We start from the raw sequence: 25,157 nt of genomic DNA, 5'->3' as shown, positions 1-25,157 counted from the left end.
CAGCCAAACGCAAAATCATCTTGGATTCCTCAGCCTCGAGAAATATGAGCAATTCATACCTGTCCCCTATAAACTATGCAGTCTAAGGTATGTTGCTATAGCTGCCCAGACTAAGATCACCTGGTCTTGTGACCCAGTACTTATTAGATATATGAGCTTCTGATTCCTATTAACCAAGTTAGTCAAACAGGCATGATGATTCATTTCCTCTCACATCTGAACTGTGGGCTGGTATCAAGTGTGGCAGGACACTCCCACAGGCGCTTCACACCAGAACTTTGGTAGCAGGCTCCCGCATCAGTAACAAGTTCCCAGGAGGAAACAAACCATCTTATAGGTCACCAATCCTCATCTAGCTGTGGTGTGAATTCGGATGAACTATTATTTCTTTTAAAATATCATAGTTCCTAAAGAGAAAAGCAAGTGGTAGCTGATGGATGGTGAGATAGATAGATAGATATAGATAGATAGATAGATAGATAGATAGATAGATAGATAGAGCTGGGCATTGTGTTCATGCCTCTAGCCCAGTCCTTGGGTGTATAGTCAGAAGATCAGGAGTTCAAGGTCATCTTTGGCTACACAGAAACTTTAGGACCATATGAGCTATATATAAGAGGCAGTGCTTCAAATAAAAGATACATACATGCAGGTATATATACATACATATGCACATAGAGATTACACAGACGTCTCTTGGTGTCCATGAAGAACTGGTTCCAGAATCCTATGCAAATATTAAAACCCCATAACACTCAAATCCTTAAATAACATGGTGGAGTAGTTTCATGTCCTGCTGTCTATGTTAAATCAACTCTAGACAACCTATAAAGCCAAACCATTTACAAATGGTAAATCAGCAGTTGTACTGCATCAACTAGGGAATGATGAAATAAACAAAATCTGTGTACATTCAGTGAAGATGCAAGTCTTAAAAAATATTTTCTAACCTTGCCTGGTGGAATCTGCCAATAGAGAAGCCATACCGAGAGAGGGCCAAGTCTATGTGGATGTGTGTATGGGGTGGGGCAGTGGGGAGATCTTGCTTTATGAGATTCTTATCAAGAAATTGCTGACAAAGTTCACATGAAAATGCCCTTGGCAATTTTGCATGATTGTCCTGCAATAACCACTCAGCCCACATAACTAGCCTAGGTTCAGGCTCCATACCACAGTCCACAGAACAATGGGTAATTTGATGGTCTTCCAATGGTCTTCCATAATAAAAGGGTCATCGTAAACAGATGCGTATGCTAGCAGTCACAGCCAGCCATGCCCAAGCAAAACCTGGCAAACTACCCGTTTACTTCAAGGCCTTTCATCTAAGATGAACTTTCTTAGCAAGGCTCCAATGGGTAAGGCCATAGAAGTTCTTCATTTTCTAGACAATGGAGATGGGGGGTGAAAGAGGAGGAGGAAGGAAGGAAAGGATAGAGACAAGAGGAGAACAGAAGGGGAGAACTGAAAAGGTTGCTCTCTCCCCTATTTGTTTCTTTGGGTCAAGAATTTAATTTAGGTACAGTGTAGTGGTGCACACCTTTTTATCCCAGCACTTGTAAGGCAGTGGATATCTGTGAGTTTCCGGCCAGCATGGCCTACATAGAGTTCCAGGACAGACAGAGCTATATAATAGGGAGACCATGTAGAAGAAGAGGAGGAAGAGGCAGAGGAGGAGGAGAAAAAAAGAGAAAACAAGAAAGAAGAAGAGGATGAGGAGGAGGAGGAGGAGGAGGAGGAGGAGAAGAAGAAGAGGAGGAGGAGGAGGAGGAGGAGGAGGAGAAGAGGAGGAGGAGGAGGAGGAAGAGGAAGAGGAAGAGGAAGAGGAAGAAGAAGACCTGATCTGATATTCCGCTTACAGGACCACCAGCCCAGGGGAGGCCCCACCCACAATGGTCTGGGCCCTTCCACATCAATCACTAATTAAGAAAATATCCTATAGCTAGAAAATGCCCTGGAGGCATTTTCTCAATTGAAGGCCCCTCCTTTCAGATAACTCTAGCTTGTGTCAAATTACATGACACGGGATTGCCAGGTCTAGCACGGGGCTGGGCCCACAATAAATGCCCAGGATGTAGCATGGAGCAGTGAGCACATTCAGAGCAGGGAGATCACTGTGTGGATGTGAAATGATGGGTGCCTAACCTCCCCTGCATCTCTTGTGGTGCAGAATTGCTGTATGTTTTGAAAACAGGGCTTTGTGTGAACCTCACATCGAGGACTGTGCCACTGTCTACATAGAAAGGTAGCCAGACAGTAGGAGCTGTCACCCAGGTTGTGCCAAGCCAGCTCTGACACCTGAGTCACTGCTCCTGGTCACCAGACAGGCAGCACACAGAACAGGGCCTCCTGCATCCTAAGCTGAGATGTGGTGTCTGCTGGTGCTGATGCAGAGTCCTGGGGCTTGCTGAAAGTGCGTGTTCGGAGAATGTTTCTCCAGCAACACGGGCAGGCGGGCAGCTCGTGCCCTCAGCAGTTACCAAAATGGCTTCGCTTCTTGTCAGCCCCAAAATATCAACAGGACAGTGGCTCCAATGACTTGCAAAGGTCACAGCCCTTCCTGCAGAAGGCTAACACCATGGAAATGAATCAGCTCTCTTTTCCCCTACACCATCTACAAAAACAAAACAAAAACTGTATTTGTTTATTTGAGTGTGGGGAGTGTGCTGGTGGAGGTCAGAGGAAAATGTCCATGAGTCAGTTCATTTCCTCCACCACGTGGATCCCAGGGATCAAATTCAGGTCACAGGCTTGGTGGCAAGTGTCTTCATCCTCTGAGCCATCATCATCCCCTAACTGTGGTGAATCATCTTAGCATATGCTAATGCATGGCTATTGACTCAAACACCCAAGCCCCAGTTCTCACCTCAGAGAAAACGGGAGATGGCTTACTCAAGAGTTAATTATGAGTGGCTGTCGCCCAGGAAAGCAGATTCCAATTGCTCCAAACACCACGTTCCACGGTGGCAGCAGCTTCATAAAGGGTGGTTGATTTTACTGTTGTTCTGGAAGCTCTAGGACACTTTTATTAGAGTTTAAAAGTCTCCACAGCAGGCAAGCTGTGACTCTCAGCAACAGCCTGGAGAAGCATGGAGAGAGGGAGAGAAGGAGGGAGGGAAGGTGGGAGGGCGGCCATGCTGTATAAGCTGATGTGGGGGTCAGACGCATGGTGGAGAAGCAGCGTGCAGTGGGCAGGGAGGCCGTAGAGAAAGAGCAAGCAGGCTCCAAGTGTATGAAAACGGAAAACTGTTAGGTCTCCATTTGGACAGAGATTCTTATCTCTAAACAGGCCCAATTGCCACTCTAACCTCACCCCCCTAAAAAGGTAAACCCAAAATCATTTAGGGATCAGATTAGGAATCAGATCCCTCAAACACTTCTGGTATTTCTGGCCTCTGGCAAGGACAAGGCTGCCAAGAGGCCCAAGGATATTTCTGGCTTTTAGCTGAGAAAGAAGCTAGCTAATTTCCTTTGGGGTCTTTTTATCCTAGACTGCCTGATCTGTTTGTACATTCTATTCTCCTCATTCCCCATTCTGAAGAGGTAACTCTAACTGCCATTATGGTATTGGGACAATGACTGATCTGGCTTCTTCCTGGTGAATGGGTGTATAAGGTGTAGCATCCAGGGTGGCTCCAGTAGGTCTACCTAAAAGTCCCCCAAGCACATCACTAGTTCCCTTCATATAACAGCCAAGTGACAGAGGAAACGGGGTCCCTGACTGGTACCTGGAAAGAGACGTGAAAGAGGACAGGCAAGAGCTGTGAGTATTACAAGGCCTAGACAGGGACCAAGAGAGGTCAAAACAAGGGGCGCTTTTCCAGCATCCAAACCAAAGTCCATGAGAATTTCTTGATAGGATTGTGAAAGCATCCATTCACTGGGTTCCTCCTTGGTTTTGTGACTTTTGTTTGTTTGTTCATTTTGGGGTTTTGTGCTTTTGCTATTGGTTTTTGTTGTTTTGTTCCAAGGCTGGATTTAAGACTGATGAACACAAGGTCTGCTTTTAGACACTTTGATGGTTCTTGAAGTGGCTAGAATCAGTGTGGGGCCCCTCCCAGATGGTTTCTAGAGAAGGAGCAAGAAAAGAAACGTATCCATCAATTGTTGTTAAAACAGTAGAGGTCCTGTCTTTCTTGGTTGCAGATAGGCACTATGGTGTTGAAACTGAGCCAAGATCATGGTATCCTGTATCTGGGCTCATGAAGTTTTTATAGTAACAGAACAAAGAACATTAGTGGAAACATCATAAAGACAGGTTACAGCAAGTTGAAGAATCTCTGCTATAGGTTTTATATGCTACCCAATGACAGAGTTAGCTTTTGAATTTGTAGAAGCTAGTAGTCGTCTGATAAGTTCATCCCCCAAGGATTTATGCCATATTAGGTCAGACAAACATGGGCAGTGAATGGCTCTTAAGGGAGCCACAGATAGCCCAAGGGAGTCTAGCTCTGCATCTGACATTCCAGTTCTCCGTAGTCACCAGGTTCTAATTGGTCAATCATCTTTATAGAATCCTCATTGTAGATGTGTGTACTGGCCGGCTTTGTGTGTCAACTTGACACAAGCTAAAGTCATCAGAGAAGGAGCCTCAGCAGAGAGGAAAGGCCTCCATGAGATCCAGCTGTAAGACATTTTCTCAATTAGTGACCAGTGTGGGAGGGCCCAGCCCATGGTGGGTGGTACCATTCCTGGGTTGATGGTCCTGTGTTCTATGAGAAAGCAGGCTGAGCAAGCCAGGGGAAGCAAGCAGCACTCATCTGTGGCCTCTGCATCAGCTCCTGCCTCCAGGTTCCTGCCATTTGAATCCCTGTCCTGACTTCCTTTGATGATAAACAGCAATATGGAAGTGTAAGACAATTAACCCTTTCTTCTTCAATTTGCTTTTTGGTCATGGTGTTTCATCACAGCAATAGTAACCCTGACTAAGACAGTGTGGCTTATGTGGCTCTTCCTTCTTTCTCCTTTTCTTCTTCTTCCTCCCCCTCCTCTTCCTCCTCTTCTTCTTCTCAGGGACTGGGTGATCCACCTCATCAAGAGTGCTCAGTGTATTCCAGGATGATTAAGATTATAGAGGAAAAAAATCTAATTGCAAAGACATACAACCAAACATAAAGCTGGAAACCAATTTCTTTAAAAACAATTTGTGAAAGGCATGTATAACAAAGGCCTGATTGATATTTGTGGGAAAGGAAAAGAGTAATTTTTTTTTTTTTTTTTTTTGGTTTTTCGAGACAGGGTTTCTCTGTATTGTTTTGGAGGCTGTCCTAGAACTAGCTATGTAAACCAGGCTGGCCTCGAACTCACAGAGATCTGCCTCTGGAGTGCTGGGATTAAAGGGTGTGCCACCAACGCCTGGCTAAGAGTAAATTCTTATTCCTTTTTTTTCCTACACACACAATGAAGACACCAGCCCCCTGCTTCAGCAGCCATGGCAGGCTGCAGAAAAGACTCAACATGTGCTTGCCTGACCTTGCTGGGCCTGCCCTAGTCACTAGGAGGTCAGATACCCTCTTCACAGTAAGAAACCAATCAGAAGTTAGCTGGTGGGGCTGTGCTTTATAGCTCTGGGTGTACTTTATGGTACAAGCACACGACAATCAGGTGCAGAGCATAGCAACCACCTTGGGAGGGCCTATGGGCCATAACAACCAGTTGACCAATCAACACAGGACAGTTTGTCCAAGCCTGGAAGTGCATAAAATACTGAGACTGTTGCATATCCCTAGACACTCCCCTTGCTCTACCCAATATCTAACCCCCAACACCCTGCCTGGTGGCATCTCCGGGTCTTTCTCTAGCCATCTGCCACAATGGATGGATGAAGGCCCCAAGCTAATGGGGTTAGCTTGTTAAACAATAAAAGACTCTTTGCTTTTACATAGGAATGGGTCTGTTGGTGATTTTGGGGGGTTCAGAATTTGGCCACAACACCACACACACACACACACACACACACACACACACACACACACACACACTCCAAAAAAAGAAAGCCAAGAAGAGAAATCCTTTATTTTATTGTTTTATTTTTTTTAGAAAAGTCTCATGTAGCTTAGTGTGGCCTTTAACTATTTAGCAAAGATAATCTTCAACTTTTCATCCTCCTGTCTCTGCCTCTCCCGTATTGGGGTTGCAGGCATGGACCACCATACCATTTTATGAGATGTTGAAAATCTAGCCCAGGGTTCACACATGCTAAGGACTCTATATCCCCAACCCCAGGATCCTATGCTCAGAAGAGGAAGTTCCAAACAGAAATCCTTTATTCCTGACACTCTCATGATCTGATGTGATCTCTGGAGAGAGAGCTCTGAGGGCATGCACCAGCCTTAATTAATAGCTAACTGTCTCACATTGGAAAAAATGCTCTCCTCCAGTGGAATTTTCCACTGGATTGGCTACCAGTATCTGATGCCAGTGAACTATAAAGAACTTGAAAAATCAAAGACTATGCAAGTGTAAGAAAGGAAGGCTAATTGGAAGGGCAGAAGGCAGACAGCATAACACAATATTGACATCCTGATGTCACAGATCACTAAAAGGCATCAGTCAACATCTTTGAAACCCCAAAGTCATAAAAAGCAAGGTGTTCTCAGCCTTGATTCAATAGCAGAGACCACTAAGAGGAGCTGCTCGCCCTCAAACTCACTTGAATGTAAACAGCTGGGTTATCATTCAAGGCCCTTCCACTCAGCCCCCTGGAAATGAGGCTCCTCAGGAGAAATAAGCCTCCATTCCACCAACAGGATGTAGTGTTCTGGACCTCATTTATTTTCCATATGAACAGCCCTTTTTGAGAACTGTGTGCTTAGCAAATGCTATTGATTTGTTTCCATCCTAGAAGGTTCTAACACTGCAGAGGAGGTTCAGAATAAAAAGCTCCCAATAGGGCCTGGATCGATGCCTTGGCAATTAAGAGCAATGGAAGTTCTTGCAGAGGACCTGGGTCTGGTTCCCCCACCCACACGGCAGCTCATAACCACCTGTAGTTCCACTTCCAGGGGGATTCTGAAGCCCCTTTCTAGACTCTACAGGAACTGCATACACAAGGAACATAGGCATACATGCAAACCAACACTCATACACATAGAACAAAATTTAAAAACTGCATAATAAAATGTCCTCTGCTTCCAAGTTCTAAATGCAAGCAATGAAAAGGGTGTCATGAAAACATTAAACTCTATTTTAAGCACCTGGAGTTAAGGCACTAGGATGAGTTAAACTAAATGAGAGCAATAAACCCAGTGGGCTGGACAGAAGAAACTGGCAAAGCATCTGTACAAAGAAACCTGGCCGTACGGTTTCCTAAATTCTGCCTCAGTGGGAAAAAGCAACATGGTGTCTGAAAGCCTAGAATGCACACCAACGGCAAGTGCTTGCAAAGGAGAAAAGCAATCTTTGTATGATGACTTTGACTTCATCTTCAGAATCCTCAGGTACAGACCAGTACCTGAGTGCTAACACGAGTGCTAACAAATAGAGATGCCCGGGACATTTTCTGTCTCTCTTCCTTCTCCCCTGCCTTCTGCTTTCCTTCTTCCTTTCCATAGTAACTAGATATGATTTAGTCTGAGCTATGTTTTAGGTATGGATTAGTGAGCCTTTTGTCGCTGGGATAAATCATCAAGACCAAGATCAGCTTGAGGAGGGGAGGGTCTATTTCAACTTATGGGTCACAGGGAAGTAGGGCAGTTCCTCACAGCAGGAAGCTGAAGGCAGAAACTGAAACAGAGTCATGAAGGAACACTGCTTACTGGCTTGCTCCCCATAGCTTGCTTAGACTGCTTGCTTACATAACCCAGGACTGCCTACCTAGGAGTAACACTGCCCACAGTGGTTCTTACATCAATCATTAATCAAGAAAATGCCCCGTAGACATGCCCACAGGCCAATCTGATGGAGGCAGTTCCTCAGTTGAGGGTTTGTCTTCCAGGTGATTCTAATTCATATCAAATTGGCTGAGAGTGACCAACACAAGGTTTCCTTTAGATATACCTTTGTGGACTCAAAGCAGGTACTCCTGGGCCTGTGTAATTCAGAGACCTTGGAGAAGGCCTGTGGCACCCACTAATAACCTGAGTGGCCCTTGCAAAGGTGACTCATATCATTCTTTTCCTGACTGGGACACTACTAAGGTCAGAACCAAGCAGCCTAGGCTTTCAGATATCAGATAGGGCTGGGGACTCTGTGGCTCTGAATGAAAAAAAAAAAAAAAAAAGGAAATAAAAAGAAAAGGAAAGGAAGACTTCCTAGGTGTGGTGGAGGAGAAAGTATATTGTAGATAAAAGGGAAAGTATAGGCAGAGGCAGAGACATCTGAGAGAGTCCAGAGTGAACATGACCAGGCCAAGCTGAGCCATATAGAGAGAGGAGAGAGAGGGAACCAGGTGCAGCAGCCAGGAGGTCAAAAGTACAAAAAGGGGCGGGGAACCAAAATGTCTGGATCATATCTGGATGAGCCTCTGTGGAAAGGGCAGCCCAGCCCCTAGACTGGAGGTTCAGGATGGAGGGCTGGGTATGCCAGCCATACTCTGTAACAAGTAGGGACTGAGGGATGCTGGGAGAACCTGAAGGCCAGGTCCACTTTAATATGTTAAATAGGCACCTCAGCCATTTGTCCTGGGTTTGAAACTTAACAATATCTGAGACAGTGCAGGCACACAGCACATAGTCTCTCTCTCTCTCTCTCTCTCTCTCTCTCTCTCTCTCTCTCTCTCTCTCTCTCCCAAAGGCCCATGAGGAAGTGGGGCTGACTAATGTTGCTCCACAGCAACACTACATTCCCAAGTCTTCAGTGCTGCCTACTGGGACACCAGGGCCCCTTCACAAACCTGCATCACCAGCCAGTTCCCATAGAGGTGAACTGGGCAATCCTTGATGTAAGCCCTTAATGGTTTGGCTGCCTTCTGGAATCGAGAAAAATAATGAATATCTTTTCCCTTATGGTAAAACAAAGGCTTTTAATAAAGTATCTCTTGGTACTCACATGGATGCTCATTTGCAGCCACGACCTTCCCTGGCAGGCTGCAACTGCTCTCTCCACGTAGAAGAAACAGTGAATGATCTTCAGAGTCCTGGGGACTTTGGAGGTTGGTTTGGGACTTCTGCAACACAGGGGAGGACACAGGTCTCAACTACAAGGGACAGTGGAGAATTCTGCCAACACGGCTGACGGGTCTCAGTGGATGAGGGTGATTGTGGCTGCACTGACCCAGCAGAACTCTAGCTGTCAGCAGTCTTGATCTGGTGTTTGGGAGGGGGAGGGGGGAAGGAGGGATTTAGTCAGAATGATTATCAAGTGGCAGTTGATTGCGGTTAAACTGACCTACCAGGATTCTTGCTAGAACTAGGCTCTTGGAGATATGCCCAAAGACGGGGTACCTAGTTGGAGGAGCCTAGTTAGTGTTTGGCCAGGAAGGAGTCTCTGTCACACACCTCCCTCTGAAGGACCATAGCAGCAAACCCAATCCTCCTCACACAGTTCTGGGGGCTGAGATGGGAAGGGGAGAAGAGAAGAAGGGAAGGAATGGGGAGGGACAGGGTAAGGAGAGCATTCTGAAAAGCACTCTGAAAAGCACCCTGATCCCAGAGCAGCAGGGTAGGAACACAAAAGGTGGTGCTGAGTGAGCAGAGAGAGACTTTCCTCTAATGGCGAGGGACGACAACAGGAAGCTGGAGGCCTCCCGAGGGCCAGCCCAGGTGCGTGGTTACATCTCACACTATACACCAGCTACAGAGTCCCAGAGATACCATGCTACGTAGCTTTGTGATTTTACTACAGTACAAAAAACTACAAGAATGCCTAAAATGAAAAGGCTAGCGGGTAACTTCGGAAAACACATCCCACTCCCTTCGTCAGAATGGCACAGTCCGGGAAGACGCTGGTGAGGGATTTGTCTATCTTTCGGAGAAGACTCAAGCAGAAGCAGGCTCCCACATCACCAGAGGCACACGGAGCCAACATCTTTCCCCAGGGAGAATGGATAGGAACAAAATCAGCTTCGTTTCTCTCGGTAACCATCATGGACTCCACAGTCAGCACAGCAAAATCCCTCCTCACCCGCTCTGCAGCACTCAGAGCTAGCTCTCTGGGGCTGTCGGGGCTCAGAACACAGGAGGGACTGGATGGGCAGCCGGCTGAACGAGAAGTGATTGACAGTAACGCAAGGCAGCAGGAGGCATCAAGCATGTTCTCTGTGAAATGCTCCATGTGAATCACTTTGTAAATACTGACCTGTACAAGCTTCACCCGGTGGAGCAGGGGCTGGGGTTTGAGCATGTCCTTCACTCCGTGAGGCAACCAGTAGCACTAGGATTTGAACTTGTCTCTGTGAATGCCAGAAAACAAGGAAAGAATAACAGAGAAAGAGAATCAGAAGCCAGAGACAGAAGGGGAAAAACCCCAAGTGACTGTGGGAACCACTAAGGACATTCCAGGCAGAAGTGGTGCTGAGCTCTGTCTACAGGACAGGAGGACTGAGCCTCAGAGGGGCTGGGAAGATGACAGCAGAGGTGACGTCTTACTGAAGCCTGATGGCCCAAGTTAAACAGTATCATGATGAGAAATACAGGTCAATGAAGAAAGAGGAGGATGGACACCTCCACCAGGAAGCCAGGCTGTGCAATAGGAGCCAACTGAAACAAACGCTTTGATGTGGAATTTTACTGTAGGCCCAAATAGAGAGAGGAAAGCCACCAGGAGCCCAGACTGAGAGTAGGCTTCCCACGAGATGTAGATGTAGCAGACATCGCCTGGCATGGACCATGCTTCCCAAATCTGCCTCTTCTCTAGAGCCCCTCCCTGCAGCATCATTAGAACAAAGGCCGCACTGTTGGTGCTCTTGATGTCCCCTTACTGCCGCCAACATGCTGAAGCACATTTGCAAGTATAATCTGGCCAGCCATGTGCAGCAGCCCTCTAAAGGGACAAAGCATGTCCTGTGACCATCACTGTGGGCTTCCTGGGTCCCCATGAACTGCAGTCACCACACTGCATTGCTCTCGAGGCTTCCAGATGCTGCCCACAATATGATATATAACACGGTCAGTGAGCAGAGTGACTCCCCAGGGAGGCAGCTTTCAGTCCCACTCCCAGCCCTCAGATCTTTGACCTCCATCCCGTTAGTTTGCCGTTCTGACAAAGCATGTACAAAGATCAACTACTATAGAATGGACAACTGAGCTTCTGGAAAGCTCTGTCTCCCTTACAGGGCCCCAGCAAGAGGTAGGCTCTCCTCTCTCCAGCTGCTAACTTCTAAAATCACAACTTTAGTCAGCAGCATGATAAGACCTTGGTACCCAAACAGGTCAGAAAGAAGAGAATGAAGGAACAATGGAGAGGAGAAATGAAGGAACCATAGAGAGGAGAAATGAAGGGATGATAGAGAGGAGAAATGAAGGAACAATGGAGAGAAGAAATAAAGGAATGATCCTTTTATTTCCTCCGATGACACATCATTTTTACCAAGAGAACAGTGGTCGGATTTCTCTGAGATAACCCTGAAGTACAAGAAAGGCCAGGAACCACATTCAAAATAATGATAGATTATTAGAGAACACCCCCATCCTTCACCCCACCGCTTACTCCAGCCTGAGCACTGTCATCTGCTCCAGGAAGTCCACAGGGCGGGGAAGATAGAGACAATGAAAGAAGTAAAGACTTGAATGGTAAACTGAGGCCTGGTTAATATCAGACTCTTAGAGTATGACCCCCAGATCATCCTTGCTCCTTTAAAGAAAACCGCTGTCTGGTGTTTCAAAAAATGGAAATGAATAGAAAATGCACATTCAAACATAGTTTACACTGAACTAAAGTGACTGAGCATTTAAGAAGGAAAACAATAAAAACCCTGTTCTGGGTTTTTTTCTCCTAAGCATTGGGAGGGAGATGCTGGCGCTGGATGGAGCTAGAGAAAATGTGAAATACAAAGGAGGGAGGGGGGCATTTAATGCCCTGTCTGTGAGAAATAGAGCAGAGGAAAGAACAGGAAAAAAGAGAGAACTAGAGGAAGAAAGAAAGAGGGAGGGAGGGAAGGAGGGAGGGAGGGAGGAAAGGAGAGAGAGACAGAGAGAGAGAGAGAGAGGAAGGAAGGATAGAAAAGAAACAGGGAGGGGAGTGGGGAGTTTTGGGCTCTGACCCAGGTCACTATTAACTGGTCTGGTTCCCCCCTGTCTCTCAGAGCCACCATTTTCCCATTTGCAAAGCCCCCTTCCTCTTGAAAAGTGACCTCAGGAAGGTCAGCGAGGTGCTAAGGTGGCACACTGGCCAGGTCTCCAGGGTTCTGGCTACTTTTTAGATGTTAATTCTATGGTCTACGGAAAGCTTTGAAAAGATGCTCTTAAGTAATGAAAGAAACCAAAGGGGTTTAAAGTCCTGGCAAGCTGATACCGCTCAGTCCCAGAAAGGGACAAAAGCACGCTGCAGAACGGGTTTGGCCTGGAATTGAAACCACTCCGGGAAGAAAATGTTTGCAATAGAGGCAGGTGTCACTTCCAGAGGGAACTTAGCAAGGGGCCAGTTTCCCAGTATAGTTTATTTAATTCAAGAGGTTTTGCTCAGGCCCGTGTGTCATTATCACATCTCGATATCCCAGACACCAGAAAGAACTGCCAGAAGAGAAGGCAACATTTAAATATTTAAGAATCGAGGTCAAGCAGTGGAAGTTTTCTATGATTGCATTAAATACATTAAGTTACACTATCGAACTGTTTTTAACCAAGCTCGTCCGCAATCGAGTCGTATCATGGAATTTTCTTTCCATCTGTGAGACTGAAGAGTTTCCAAACAAGTATCTGCTAGTCAAGGGTTAAGGAGAATAGGAGCCCCAGCAGGATCTGTTTACTCAGAGGATGTCTGAGATTGAAGGACACACCAAGAAGGAATCCTTTTAGGGGCTCAGCCCAGGCTCAAATACACCAGCTATGAGAGGAGATATTGGCAGCCCCAGCCACCCAGCCACCCCAACTACCCCAGCCAAGCCACCACAGCCACCCAGCCACCCCAGTCAAGCCCCTCAAAGGCAGGAAGGGTTCAAATGACTTCTCCCTCTCCCTTCCTCTCTCTCTACTGCACCCCTTTAATATAGATAGATCTTCATGTTGTGGTGACCCCCATCATAAAATTATATGTTGCTACATCATAACTGTAATTTTGCTATAGCTATGAACCATAATATAGTTATCTGATATTTGACCCCCAAAGGGGTGGTGACCCACTGTTTGAGAATCACTGAGGCACAATACTTAGGAGAACACAAGGCAGGAGCCAGAAATCCCTTCCGGAGTTCCTGCCTCCAGCAATCATGTTCCTAGAACTTCTGCTTGGAGGTGGGGAGTCCCTTGCCCTGCCTGACCAGTTTCTACTTCCTATCTCATCATTATCCCAGCTTAAGAAAAAAAACCTAAAATCATCTAGGAATCAGGCCAGAGACCAGAGTCCCCTAACACTGACTCTTCTGACCCTCAGCCAGAAAGGTTCAAGAACATTTTTAGTATATAACCAAGTATATGAATCAAGGCCCTTACCCCTGAACTGGTTGTTCCATCTCAATCTTCTGTCCTTATTCCTGTTTTTGAAGAAGTCACCGTAACTGCCATTAGAGAGTTAGGACAATGCTCTTTTTGGCTTCTTCAAGCTGACAGTTAAGTGTCCCAGTCTATGTTTGCCACCCTGGCTCTGGCTCATTGGTCTCCACTGGCCCTCATCACCCTTCTGTACCAACAGACACGTATCCACCTTCCCAATGACCAACAGTTCATCTGCTTCCTGTTTCCCACTGAGTTAAGGTGCACAAATTATCTAGATTTAAGCCACTTCAGTTGCTTTTAGTTACTTGCTTTGCTTCAGTTTGCTTTTGGTTGTCTTTAGAATTTACCATCTCTAGAGGTCACATAGTAAAGCCAGATATCTTAGACCGCTGTAAGTGTTGCTATATGTAAATCCCCTGACATGTAAATCCTGATCATGTCTCCTGGACCGTCTCTCTGCCAACCTCCACCCAGGTCTGTGCAAGTGGGACACATGTGACTTGCATGTCAAAGGGCCAAAACTTCCATCTTCCAAGTAAGGAGGTGCGGGAGGTCCTAGGAGGAGTTGGGGGAGGGGAAAAACATGATGAAAAATACTGTATGAAAAAAATGTTAATAAAAGAATTCCACCTACTAATCTTGCTAGTGCCACCATTTTCTGAGCATGTGCCCTGTGATGAGACATGGCGTTTGACCGTGCGTGTGATGAGCACCCATCACTTCACCTTTCCTTACCGCCAACCACCTTGCCCCATGCGTCAAGCTCCCCTGTGTCTTTAGCTCCTAAGTAGCCCTAACCCGTCCTTGGAGAAGTGCATTTGAGACTTGCTGTCCTGTCTCCTCAGGCTTGACTCATTCATAAAATAAGCCGGGTTTGGTGCTGGAGTCATGGCTCAGCCTCGGTGTTGGTGTTCTGTCATAGCAGCCCAGATCGGCTAAGACCCTGCTGTAGAACCTGAGAACTTGCCATTCACAGACACAGCCCTCTGGCAGGCTGATTAACTCCATCAAGAAGGATTTGACGATAAAGAAATAGACTCACGCATACTTAATACACAGACCTCTATGCTGTGGTTGCTTCCAACACTTCCAATGCTAAAATATCAGCCACTCCAGGAGGTTAAAACTATGGAGTCTAAGAGCCTGCCCAGCCCACAGATTTGCAAATTGAGGTGTGGTTAGCAGTGACCTCTGTTATGCAAAGAAGGGAAGCTACTCAAGAGAAGACAGCTCTGGTGGGCACTAGACACTTGTCTACTACAGGACTTTTCCAGTGAAAACTCAAAGGAACAGCAAGAGTCTATAAGTCCCAATCAATGTCCCTCCTGCCCTGCTTAGAGGTGGAAAGCCCCAGTTTTCAAAGGTTGAGAAAGAATACCCTCCAATGCTTCATTTTTTTTTTTTTTTTTTGCTTTTGCCCCTTAACTTTCTTCTTTTTATATTTTAACTATACTTTCAGTGGTAATTTTACTTTATTATAGTTTTTTAAACTATTTCTTATTCCCCCTCATACATTTACCTAATTTGGTTTATAACTTTTTTCAGTGTCTGTTATACAATCTCTTTTTCTTCTAATATCATAAACAAACACTGATGGTCGCAGAAAGTCATCGAGGTCCTGATACAATAATAGTGAAGACTGTTGGCCAGGTGGTGGTGATGTACACCTTTAATCACAGCACCAAGGAAGCAGAGGCAGATCTCTGTGAGTTTGAAGCCAGTCTAGTCTACAGAGCAAGGTCCAGGACAGGCTCCAGAAAAAGCGACACAGAGAAACCCTGACTCGAAACGCCCCCCAAAAAAGTAAACAAATAAAAATAAATAACAGTGAAGACTTCAATACCTCCCTTTCACCTTTTTAGATGGATCATCCAAACTGAAACTCAATGAAGAAATTGAAGAATCAATGAGTCATTAAAGAAACAGATGGGATATTCTAAAATTTCTAGAATCAAATCAAAACACTAAAACCAGAACTTTTGAGATATGGCTAAGGAATTCTAAGAGGAAAATTTATAATTATGAGTGTTTAACATTAGTATAGCAGAGAGATCTCAAATAAACAAATAAACAACCTAATGTTGTAACTCAAAATCTCAGGGGAAAAAAAACAAAACAAAACAAAAACAGGAACAACCCTGTTAGGTAGCAAGAAATTTTAAAAGATCAAGGCAGAAATTAATGAAATGGAAACTAATAGAACAGTACACAGAATATAAACAGGTGGTTCTTTGGAAAAAAAAAAAAAAAAAGATTGACAAGTCCCTTGCCAATCAAACCAAGAGAAAGAGTAGGCCATAATTAATGAAATTAGTAATGAAAAAGGGACATTATAATTCATTCCAATGAAATCCAGAGGATTATTAGGGAATACTTTGAAAACCTAAATTTCAAGAATACTAAAAAACTCTAAAGAAAGGGATAAACATCTAAAACATATGACCTACTAAAATTAAGTCAAGAAGTTGCAAACAATTTAAGCAGATCCATAATAAACAAGACTGAAGCAGTAATAAGAGTCTCTCAACAAAGAAAAGCTCAGGGCTAGATGCAGTCACTGGTGAATTGCATCAAACTTTTAAAAAAGAAAAAATAATGCTTCTCAAACTGGTCCATAAAACAGAGAGGGAGGGCTGGAGAGATGGCTCAGCGGTTAAGAGCACCGACTGCTCTTCCAGAGGTGCTGAGTTCAATTCCCAGCAACCACATGGTGGCTCACAACCATCCGTCATGAGATCTGGTGCCCTCTTCTGGTGTGCAGATATACATGGAAACAGAATGTTGTATACATAATAAATAAAGTCTTTAAAAAAATTAAAAAAAAAAAAAAACAGAAAGGGAAGGAACACTACATATGCAGGAAGTAAGTCAAAATATATGCTTTCCCCTGATTGGATGAAGGTGGATGTTAATAGAAAGACCACTGCCACAAACCATCATGGCCAAGTTATTAACGTAAGTAAGTAATTAAAGCAAGCTGTTTTATTAATGGGCATAGGCTGCCTTCCCCTGTGGTCGGACTTGAGAGGTCAGCATTGCAAATGAATATGACAGGGCTTTTACAGTTCAGGGGTAGGTAGGGGTTTTCAAATGGGGAATTTGGTGGCCAAAATAGGTGGGGCCATCATAAGGAGTTAATCCTAACAACCTCCTGAAACAAAGACATGGCTGCAAGCTGGGCATAACAAGATAGTCATAACAACAGGTAGTCATAGGTGGTCATATAACCTTTTGAAACGAAGGTAGGGTTGCTGGCTGATTATAAACAACTTTTTGAAGCAAAGACATGGTTGCCATTACTGGAACAAGAAGTTTAGAACCATTTGTAGTTAAGGTAGGGCATAGCCCCATCTTTGAGAAACAGGTTTAATCACAAACAGGAATAAACCTAGTTTATCTTTACTATAAGGTGGCTTTTAAACCTAACATGGAGGCAGGCTGGTTGTTCATGGGACCTATATGGCCCTGTGGGTTTTGCCTTTATAAGACCCTGCCTAATATAATTGCGGGCCACACTCTGGGAACTCCAGGTATGGACCTGGCCAGTATCTATTGTCCTGGCCAGTTTTTTGTTGTTGTTGGTGGTGGTGGTGGTGGGTTTCTTTTTTTTCTTTTCTTTTTTTCTTTTTTCTTTTCTTTTCCTGAGACAGGGTTTCTCTGTGTAACAGCCCTAGATGTCCTGGAACTTGCTTTGTAGACCAGGCTGGCTTCAAACTCACCTGCCTCTGCCTTCCAAGTGCTGGGATTAAAGGCATGTGCCACCACCATCTGGCCTCTGGCCAGTATTTAATAAAGCTTGCTCAAAAATTATGGTAGTGGTCTCATTCTCTCCTGGCAGGATTAACAGAATGCAACAACAACAACAAAAAACTATACATCAATATCCCTGATGAATATTAGTGCAAAAAGTCTCAAGAAAATACTTGCAAGCTGAGTTCAAAACACATTAAGATATCATACGGCATTGCCAAGATGGGTATTGGTACAGAAATGCTGGTAGATCTTGTAATGAAGGAACCTAGACTTTACACCGGAGAGAAAGCACCTTAGGGGGACAGTTTTAAAGGCAGTCACTGTGCAGTCAGAACCAGTAAATTTTAGTGTTTAACTAGACATGAGTGGTCCACGGTAAGGAAAGAATCAAAGAGAGTGGGACTACAGACCCAAGAAATTCAATCCACCTTCCTATCCCTTTCTCTCTCTCTTTTTTTTATCATTTTTTATTTGAATTAGAAACACGATTGATTTACATGACAATCCCAGTTCCCTTCTCCCTCCCGTCCTCCCCTACCACCCCCCCAACTAAAACCTTACCTATCACATATCCTTTCTTCTATTCTTCCCTACTCAACCTTTCTGCTCCCTCATGACCTCTGCATTCTTCCTCTTCTTCCCTTCTCATTCTCGTAGCTCCCTCCCCCCTCTTCCCATGCTCTCAATTTGCTCAGGGGGATTGAGATCCTTTCCCCATCTCCAGGGGACAATGTTTGTCTCTTTTAGGGTCCTCCTTGTTTACTAGCTTCTCTGGCAGTGTGGATTGTAGGCTGGTAATCCATTATACTATGTCTAAAAACCACATATGAGTGAGTACATATCACGTTTGTCTTTTTGTGATTGGGTTACCTCGCTCAGAATAGTTTCTTCTAGTTCCACCCATTTTCCTGCAAATTTCAAGATTCCATTGTTTTTTTCTGCTGAGTAGTACTCCATTGTGTAAATGCACCACATTTTCTCTATCCATTCTTCAGTTGAGGGACATCTAGGCTGCTTCCAGGTTCTGGCTATTACAAATAGTGCTACTATGAACATGGTTGAACAGATGTCCTTGTTGTATGACTGTGCTTCTTTTGGGTATATGCCCAGGAGTGGAATTGCTGGATCTTGTGGTAGATTGATTCCTACTTTCTTGAGGAGTCGCCATACTGATTTCCAAAGTGGCTGTACAAGTTGGTACTCCCACCAGCAGTGGAGAAGTGTTCCCCTTTCTCCACATCCTCTCCAGCATAAACTGTCATTGGTGTTTTGATTTTAGCCATTCTGACAGGAGTAAGATGGTATCTCAGAGTTGTTTTGATTTGCATTTCCCTGATGACTAAGGATGTTGAACACTTTCTTATGTGTCTTTCAACCATTTTAGGTTCCTCTATTGAGAATTGTCTATTTAGTTCTGTACCCCACTTTTTAATTGGATTGTCCTTTCTTTTTTATATAAATAGATTTTATTTATTATGTATACAACATTCTGCTTCCATGTATATCTGCACACCAGAAGAGGGCACCAGATCTCATAACGGATGGTTGTGAGTCACCATGTGGTTGCTGGGAATTGAACTCAGGACCTCTGGAAGAGCAGTCAGTGCTCTTAACCTCTCTCAAGCCCCCCTCCCCACCTCCCCCTTTCTATCCCTTTCACATCTATTCATCAACCAAATACTGTGTTGAGCACTTACTGTGTGGCAGGCCCTGTGGTGGAGGCAGGAAAACTAGTTCAGACTACATAAACCACCCCCTGACTGAGAGTGGGAGAAGAAGGGGAGAAGGGAGGAGGGGGAGGGGGAGAGGGAGAAGGAGAGCGGGAGGGGGGAAAGAGGAAGAGGCTAGAGTTAAAACAAAACAATATCCACCCTGGAGACTAAAAGCCTAAAGTGAGAGAGCAAAGCAACCAGCAGCTGTGATGCTGAGCTCTGAACACACCAAGTTGCGGGGTAAAGGAAAGTCTCTAATCCCACTTGATGAGTATTGCCGTTGACTCCCACACCCCTGGTTTTGGCAGCGCCCTCTGGCAAGGCTTCAGAGAGATCAAAGACTGGAAAAAATTCAAGGAGCCAGGATCAATGAGGAGAGGCCTCTAGGTAGAAGGACTCCCTCACAGGAGTTGTGGTGGAGGATCTGACCAGCCCCAGGCACCACTAGCTTGATCATAGCTCTGCTTCTCACCTCCCTCCTCCCACTGGGCTGCAGGTGTTACTGAGAGCCCCAGCTGTAGGAGCTGGGAATGATGCGTTAGTGTACACTCCCTTATTCTGCAGATTATGAGATTCCCTTGGCGCTGTCTCTTGTCTTCATACCATCCTACCTGTTCTGCCAACAAAACTATGCTGAGTCATTAGAAAGCTAGCTGATAAATACATCATAGTGTGCTAATGAAGGCTGGTGCTAAAAGCTGGTAATGAATTAATGGGCTTTTTCCTTATAGAGTCATTTACATTTTATAACAGAAACTTTTCACAGTCCTTGATAACAACAAAAATAATGGAATAGAAAACCAGGGAAGAGGGCTGGCGAGATGGCTCAGGGATTAAGAGCACTGACTGTTCTTCCAGAGGTTCTGAGTTCAATTCCCAGCAACCACATGGTGGCTCACAGCCATCTGTATTGTGACCTGGTGCCCTCTTCTGGCACACACTGTATAAATAAATAAATAAATAAATAAATAAATAAATAAATAAATAAATCTAAAAAATGGGGGGCTGAAGGGATGAATATATTTTTTAAAAAAAAGAAAGAGAGGAAGAGAGAAAGAAAGAGAGAAAGAGAGAAAGAAAACCAGGGAAGAATGAATGCCCCTGAGTGGAGAGTTTGGCTATGGAAGATCTGCCTGTAATAAGTGAATTCTTCTCAGCTGTCACCTCCCAATCCAGGCCATGTTCCCTTGACCTCTAAATCCAGCTGACCTGGGACCAAGCACATGCATGCTGAAAGGGCATGTGAGGGGTCGAAGAGAGGAAGCAGAAAGGCACTAGAGACTGAAAAGGCGATGATAACCCTCTATCTTCCTAATACTGGGATTCGAAATTATTTTCTACGTAATTTGAGGAATGTAGTATCTTTGTGCATCAGAGGGTGGCATCCATTGATTTGGGTCAGAAGCCCTGTGAAACACTCAAAGACTTGTCCTCTGTTTCACAGAACTGGAAGAGGTAGGTCCTAGCCCTCAAGGAAGTTATCATGTGTTCCTGGTCCCCCTGAACTGTTCAGTGTGTCCAGCACAGATCCTTCCAGGGGACAGAGGGAGGGAGCCGGTCCACACTCAACCGACTGTGTCCTGAGAGAGACCTGGCTAGTCAACAACAGCCCAGAGAAAAGATCACCGACTTTTATGATCAGACCAAAGGAGTGGATATTGACAAAAGAACTAAGGTACACAGAATTTAGGGCCTTTTGCCTCCCTGGAGCCTGCCAAAGGCTGAGTTAACATCTCAGGAAACAATAAGGACCCATGTGAGACCATGCTAACCAAGACAGAGGCACACACGTAGGTAGGTGGGGTAGCCTTTTCATCCTTCCAAGTCCTTTGCCGGGTGGTTGCTCTCAGCATCTCTACTTACCATTGTACCAGAGTCCCCACACAGTACATTAAGGTAAGAAACAAAATAATTCAGAGCCAGCTGCCCCCTAGGTGGCTGCTCACCATGTTGACCTAAGGCAACAATGAATATTGTAGGACTCCAACTCCCTAACATGAAATATAAGGAAATGGACATCAATGAAGGAGATTTTCTCTGGTAAGCAGATGTGTACCAGGAAGAAGGCTGCTCTCAAACAGCTTTCATCCACATAGGCTCTTGCCTATACACAATACATTTCTTTCCCAACTGTGTAGGGCAAGTCTGTTCCTCTCTATAGGGCAGGCTCATGTATAAGCCTCAGTGTCCGGTCACTCCCTTGAGTGTCACAGTTTTGTGGGACTCCCCACAATGCATAACCATGTAATTTAAATAATGCTTTTCCTGTTAATCTGTCTGCTGTCAAGTCAATTCCTTCATCAGCCGCAGAACCTGTAAGGGTAGGGAGGAAGCACGTTTTCATGTCCCACCAAACAAAGGGATAAGGGTTGGGATGAAGGATGCAAAAATATTTAGAGATGACATGATTATAAAAATAGAAAATAAACCACAATCAGGATTAATAAGTAAATGTTGGGCTGGAGAGATGGTCTAGTGGTTAAGAACTCTTATTGTTCTTGCTTATGTCATTTACATTTGGTTATTGAAATCTTAGGAGTTAGGTTATACTTATTCTAGCATTTTAAATTTATCCCCTTTGTTCTTTTTGTTTTGTTTTGTTTGTTTTTGTTTTTTGAGACAAGGTTTCTCTGTACCTTTGGAGCCTGTCCTGGAACTAGCTCTGTGACCAGGCTGGCATCGAACTCACAGAGATCCACCTGCCTCTGCCTCCCGAGTGCTAGGACTAAAGGTGTGTACCACCATTGTCAGCCCCCCTTTGTTCTTTATTCCTCAGTTTCTCTTTTCTTGCCTTACTACTGATTATATGATAATTTTGTAGCATCCCATCTTAATTTCCCCAGATAGAATTAGGCCAGATCCAGGGCCAGACACAACCTTCAAAGATGGGACATGTTCTCTGTTGCAATATGCTCACTTCTGCTTTTGAAAGCAACCAAGATAATACATACGCAAACAAACATGACTGTCTTTTCTGAAGATTTATTTATTGTTTTTTATGTATATAGCTGTGTTGCCTGCGTGTATTCAAGTGTACCATGTACATGAGGCGCCCTTGGATCAAGAATAGGGCATCAGAGCCCCTGGAACCATGTAGATGCTGAGAATTGAACCCAGGTCCTCTGGAAGAACAGCAAGTACTCTTAAACCCTGGGCCATCTCTCCAGCCCTAACATGACTGTCTTTTGATAAAACTGTATTTATAAGATGAGCAACTGGCCAGGCATAGTTTGATAACCCTTGATATAAACTTACCAAAATAAATAAAATATTTAATGACAAATTATATGCTATCTATAAAACAACAACTCACAAGCACATACACATACCCCACCTTAAGTATTTGATAGGCAATTTAAAAATAAATGGAGAAAATATATATATCCCAGAAATATATAATATATCCCAGAAATACTAAACCAAGAGAAGTTCAAATAACTACAGATAATTGTTTGTGTATAAAATGTCCCCCACAGACCCAAGATTTTGTTTGTTTGTAAGATTTATTTTATTTTCAAGTGTGTGTATGTGTGTATCTACATGTAGGTGTGTGCATATGAGTGAGGTTCTCCAGGAGGTCAGAGATGTTGGACCCCCTGAAGCAGGAGTACAGGTGGTTTTGAACCACCCTATAGGGATGCTGGGAACAAAGTCCAGGTCCTTTGCAAGAGCAGAACCTTGAGACTCAGTATGCTGGCATTCAAATTCTGAATGCTTGGTCCCTAGCTGGTCAGGTTAGGGGAACCAGGAGGTGGGGCCTACCTGCACAAAGTAGGCCACTAGGGCATGTTTTAGAAGTTGCACCTGGTCCCTAGTCCCTTCTGTCCACTGTGAGGTGAAAAGTCTCCTGCCTCACCACAAGCCCAGAACCACTGTGACCCCCAAGCAAACAATCCCTGTAGATGGTTCTCTCCGGTATGCAGTCACAGCTGTGGAAAGCTGACTAGCACTCTGTGTTCACATCCAAGCAGATTTCTGGGCAAGAAAGATTACCAGGGCTAAAAAGCATTACCGTTGAAGCCTGTTCTCCGAAGACCCTCTCATTTCCGACTGTCTTGTGACTCACTGTGGCTGCCCATGACTTCCTTGGAACTTGAGTATCTTTTCAAGGATGTTTACACAGTCAACACCACGGGAAACAGACATGGGCTTCTCTCCAGCAAAGAGCGAGTTTGTTTTGAACTCAGCCACTGCACCCTGCTCCCCCTCATAAAAGTCTGTATGGAGTCCTCTCCCACAATGAACTACTGCATGGAGGTGTCATTTTGTCTCCTCTGGGTGGGACTCGAGGAACTGATACAAATGCTGACACCATAGCTGATCTCTTGTGGCTGATGAAGTCCTGACTTTTTCAAACCTGCTGGTGTCTTTTCCAGAGCCCCTGGGGCTGTGGGATGGTCAGTGGAAGGCACACACAGGGAGAAACACACATGTTCCTGCATTCACGCAAGTGAAAGCCACTGACACTGTGCTAAGAGCCACCTGAACCCACATGTGCCTAAGAGCATGGAAAGGAGAACAGAGAGTTCAAGACCCCTCTCTGAATGTCAGTGAGGACACTGACCTGAAAACTGCCAGCCACCTAATCTGACATTTGTATAGTTCTTCAGCCAACCCTTTCTTCCCAGGACATACCATGGAAAAGAAGCCACACTGAGCTTCAAAAGAACGGATGTCTAGGAATATGATAAGAGAAAGGTAACTGGAAAATCGCCATACTTAAAGTTTAAACTGTCATGGGACACATCTTAGAAGGTCCCATGTGTGGGCTGTACCTGCCCCATGTGTGGGTTCTATTTCCACAAACCACACAAGAGCTGCAGGCACAGGCAAGAGATCATACTGAGAGGGCGGGTCCTCCGTGGCACAGGCCTGCCTGCTGAGGCAGACTGCTCTACCAGAGGCTCGTCCTATGTAGAGGAATGACAGTCAGCCAATCCCTAGCTTTTCCCTTTCAGTCAAAAACAAAACAAAAAACAAACAAGCTAAGAAATTTTCAAGGGAGGGAGGGAAGGAGGGAAGAAAGGGTATGTCACATCTTCAAGAATTAGGATCCAGCCTAATTCTCTCTGGGTATTTTTTCATTAAAATTATTTTTTTATGTGTGCGTTAGTGTATACATATGTGTGTGTGTTAGTGTATGTATATATGTGTGTTAGTGTATGTGCATGTGTATGTGTTAGTGTGTGTATATGTGTATATGTGTGTGTTAGTGTGTGTATGTATATATGTGTGTGCATTAGTGTGTATGTGTATATGTGCATGTGTGTTAGTGTGTGTATATGTGTATGTGTATATATGTGTGTGTTTTAGTGTGTATGTGTGTATATATGTGTGTGTGTATGTGTATATGTGTGTATATGTATATATGTGTGTGTGTGTGTGTGTGTGTGTGTGTGTGTGTGTGTGTGTGTGTGATATGTGGAGGTTAGAGACTAACCCGTGGTTGTTGGTTCTCTTCTACCATGTGGATTCTGGGGCTCAAACCCAAGGCATTATGTTTATTGGCAAGCGTATTTCTCCATTGAACAATCTAGCGGGTCCTACTTTCTGTTTTCTGACCCACTGCCACGGGAATAGCCACCACCACAGACTGCCACTTCCACAGACTAAGCCGCTGACTGTGCCATGCCATCCCTGCTACAGTGGACACCCTCTGAGACAGAGTCAAAAGAAACCTTTCCTCCCTTAAGCCTTCATGAGGCAAATAAAAATCGACAATGTGTAAGACAAGAAATAACCTCATGTATCAATAACTCTCATGAACACAAAGGCAAAGCACATATTGAAAACAATAATATAAAGAATTACACATTAAGTGGGATTTATCCCAGTGCAATATTTGAAAACCCCTAAGTATCTGAACAAAGACTCCATCAAGGGTATAAACGAGACATCTGAGAAGGTTTAACACATGATCCTTAGTGGGAACTAGTGAGGAACTGAACCTAATAAACACACCACTGCTCAGTGCATTGGAAGCTTGGTCTTCTGCGTTTTTATTTTGACAGGCAGGATCTTTAAGTGGGAAATCTTTAGATGAACTGAGATCAAAGCCTCAAAAGGAATTTTGGGAAAGATGACCTCTTGCTTGGACAAATGTGATGTCAACCAGGTCATCATCATCTCAGGCCAAACTGATAGGGCCTCCTGATCTTGAATTTTC

The 25,157-nt window shown here is 44.6% G+C and overlaps 1 long non-coding RNA gene across 1 annotated transcript in view; it reads right to left on the bottom strand.

The window, feature by feature from the left end:
* Window positions 1-1,804: 1,804 nt before the first annotated feature.
* LOC118238372 overlaps window positions 1,805-25,157 on the bottom strand; it is a 50,235-nt gene continuing 26,882 nt past the window's right edge. The window contains exons 2-4 of the long non-coding RNA XR_004768483.1: window positions 10,234-10,327; window positions 8,986-9,103; window positions 1,805-4,065 (exon numbers count right to left, since the gene is read on the bottom strand). This is a non-coding gene — a long non-coding RNA (uncharacterized LOC118238372). The remainder of the gene's footprint in view (window positions 4,066-8,985; window positions 9,104-10,233; window positions 10,328-25,157) is intronic.

The sequence above is a fragment of the Cricetulus griseus genome, chromosome 2 (genome assembly GCF_003668045.3).
Source record: "Cricetulus griseus strain 17A/GY chromosome 2, alternate assembly CriGri-PICRH-1.0, whole genome shotgun sequence".
Classification (NCBI taxonomy): domain Eukaryota; kingdom Metazoa; phylum Chordata; class Mammalia; order Rodentia; family Cricetidae; genus Cricetulus; species Cricetulus griseus.
Note: the sequence above shows the minus strand (reverse complement) of the source record. Positions and strands in the feature narration are given on the sequence as shown.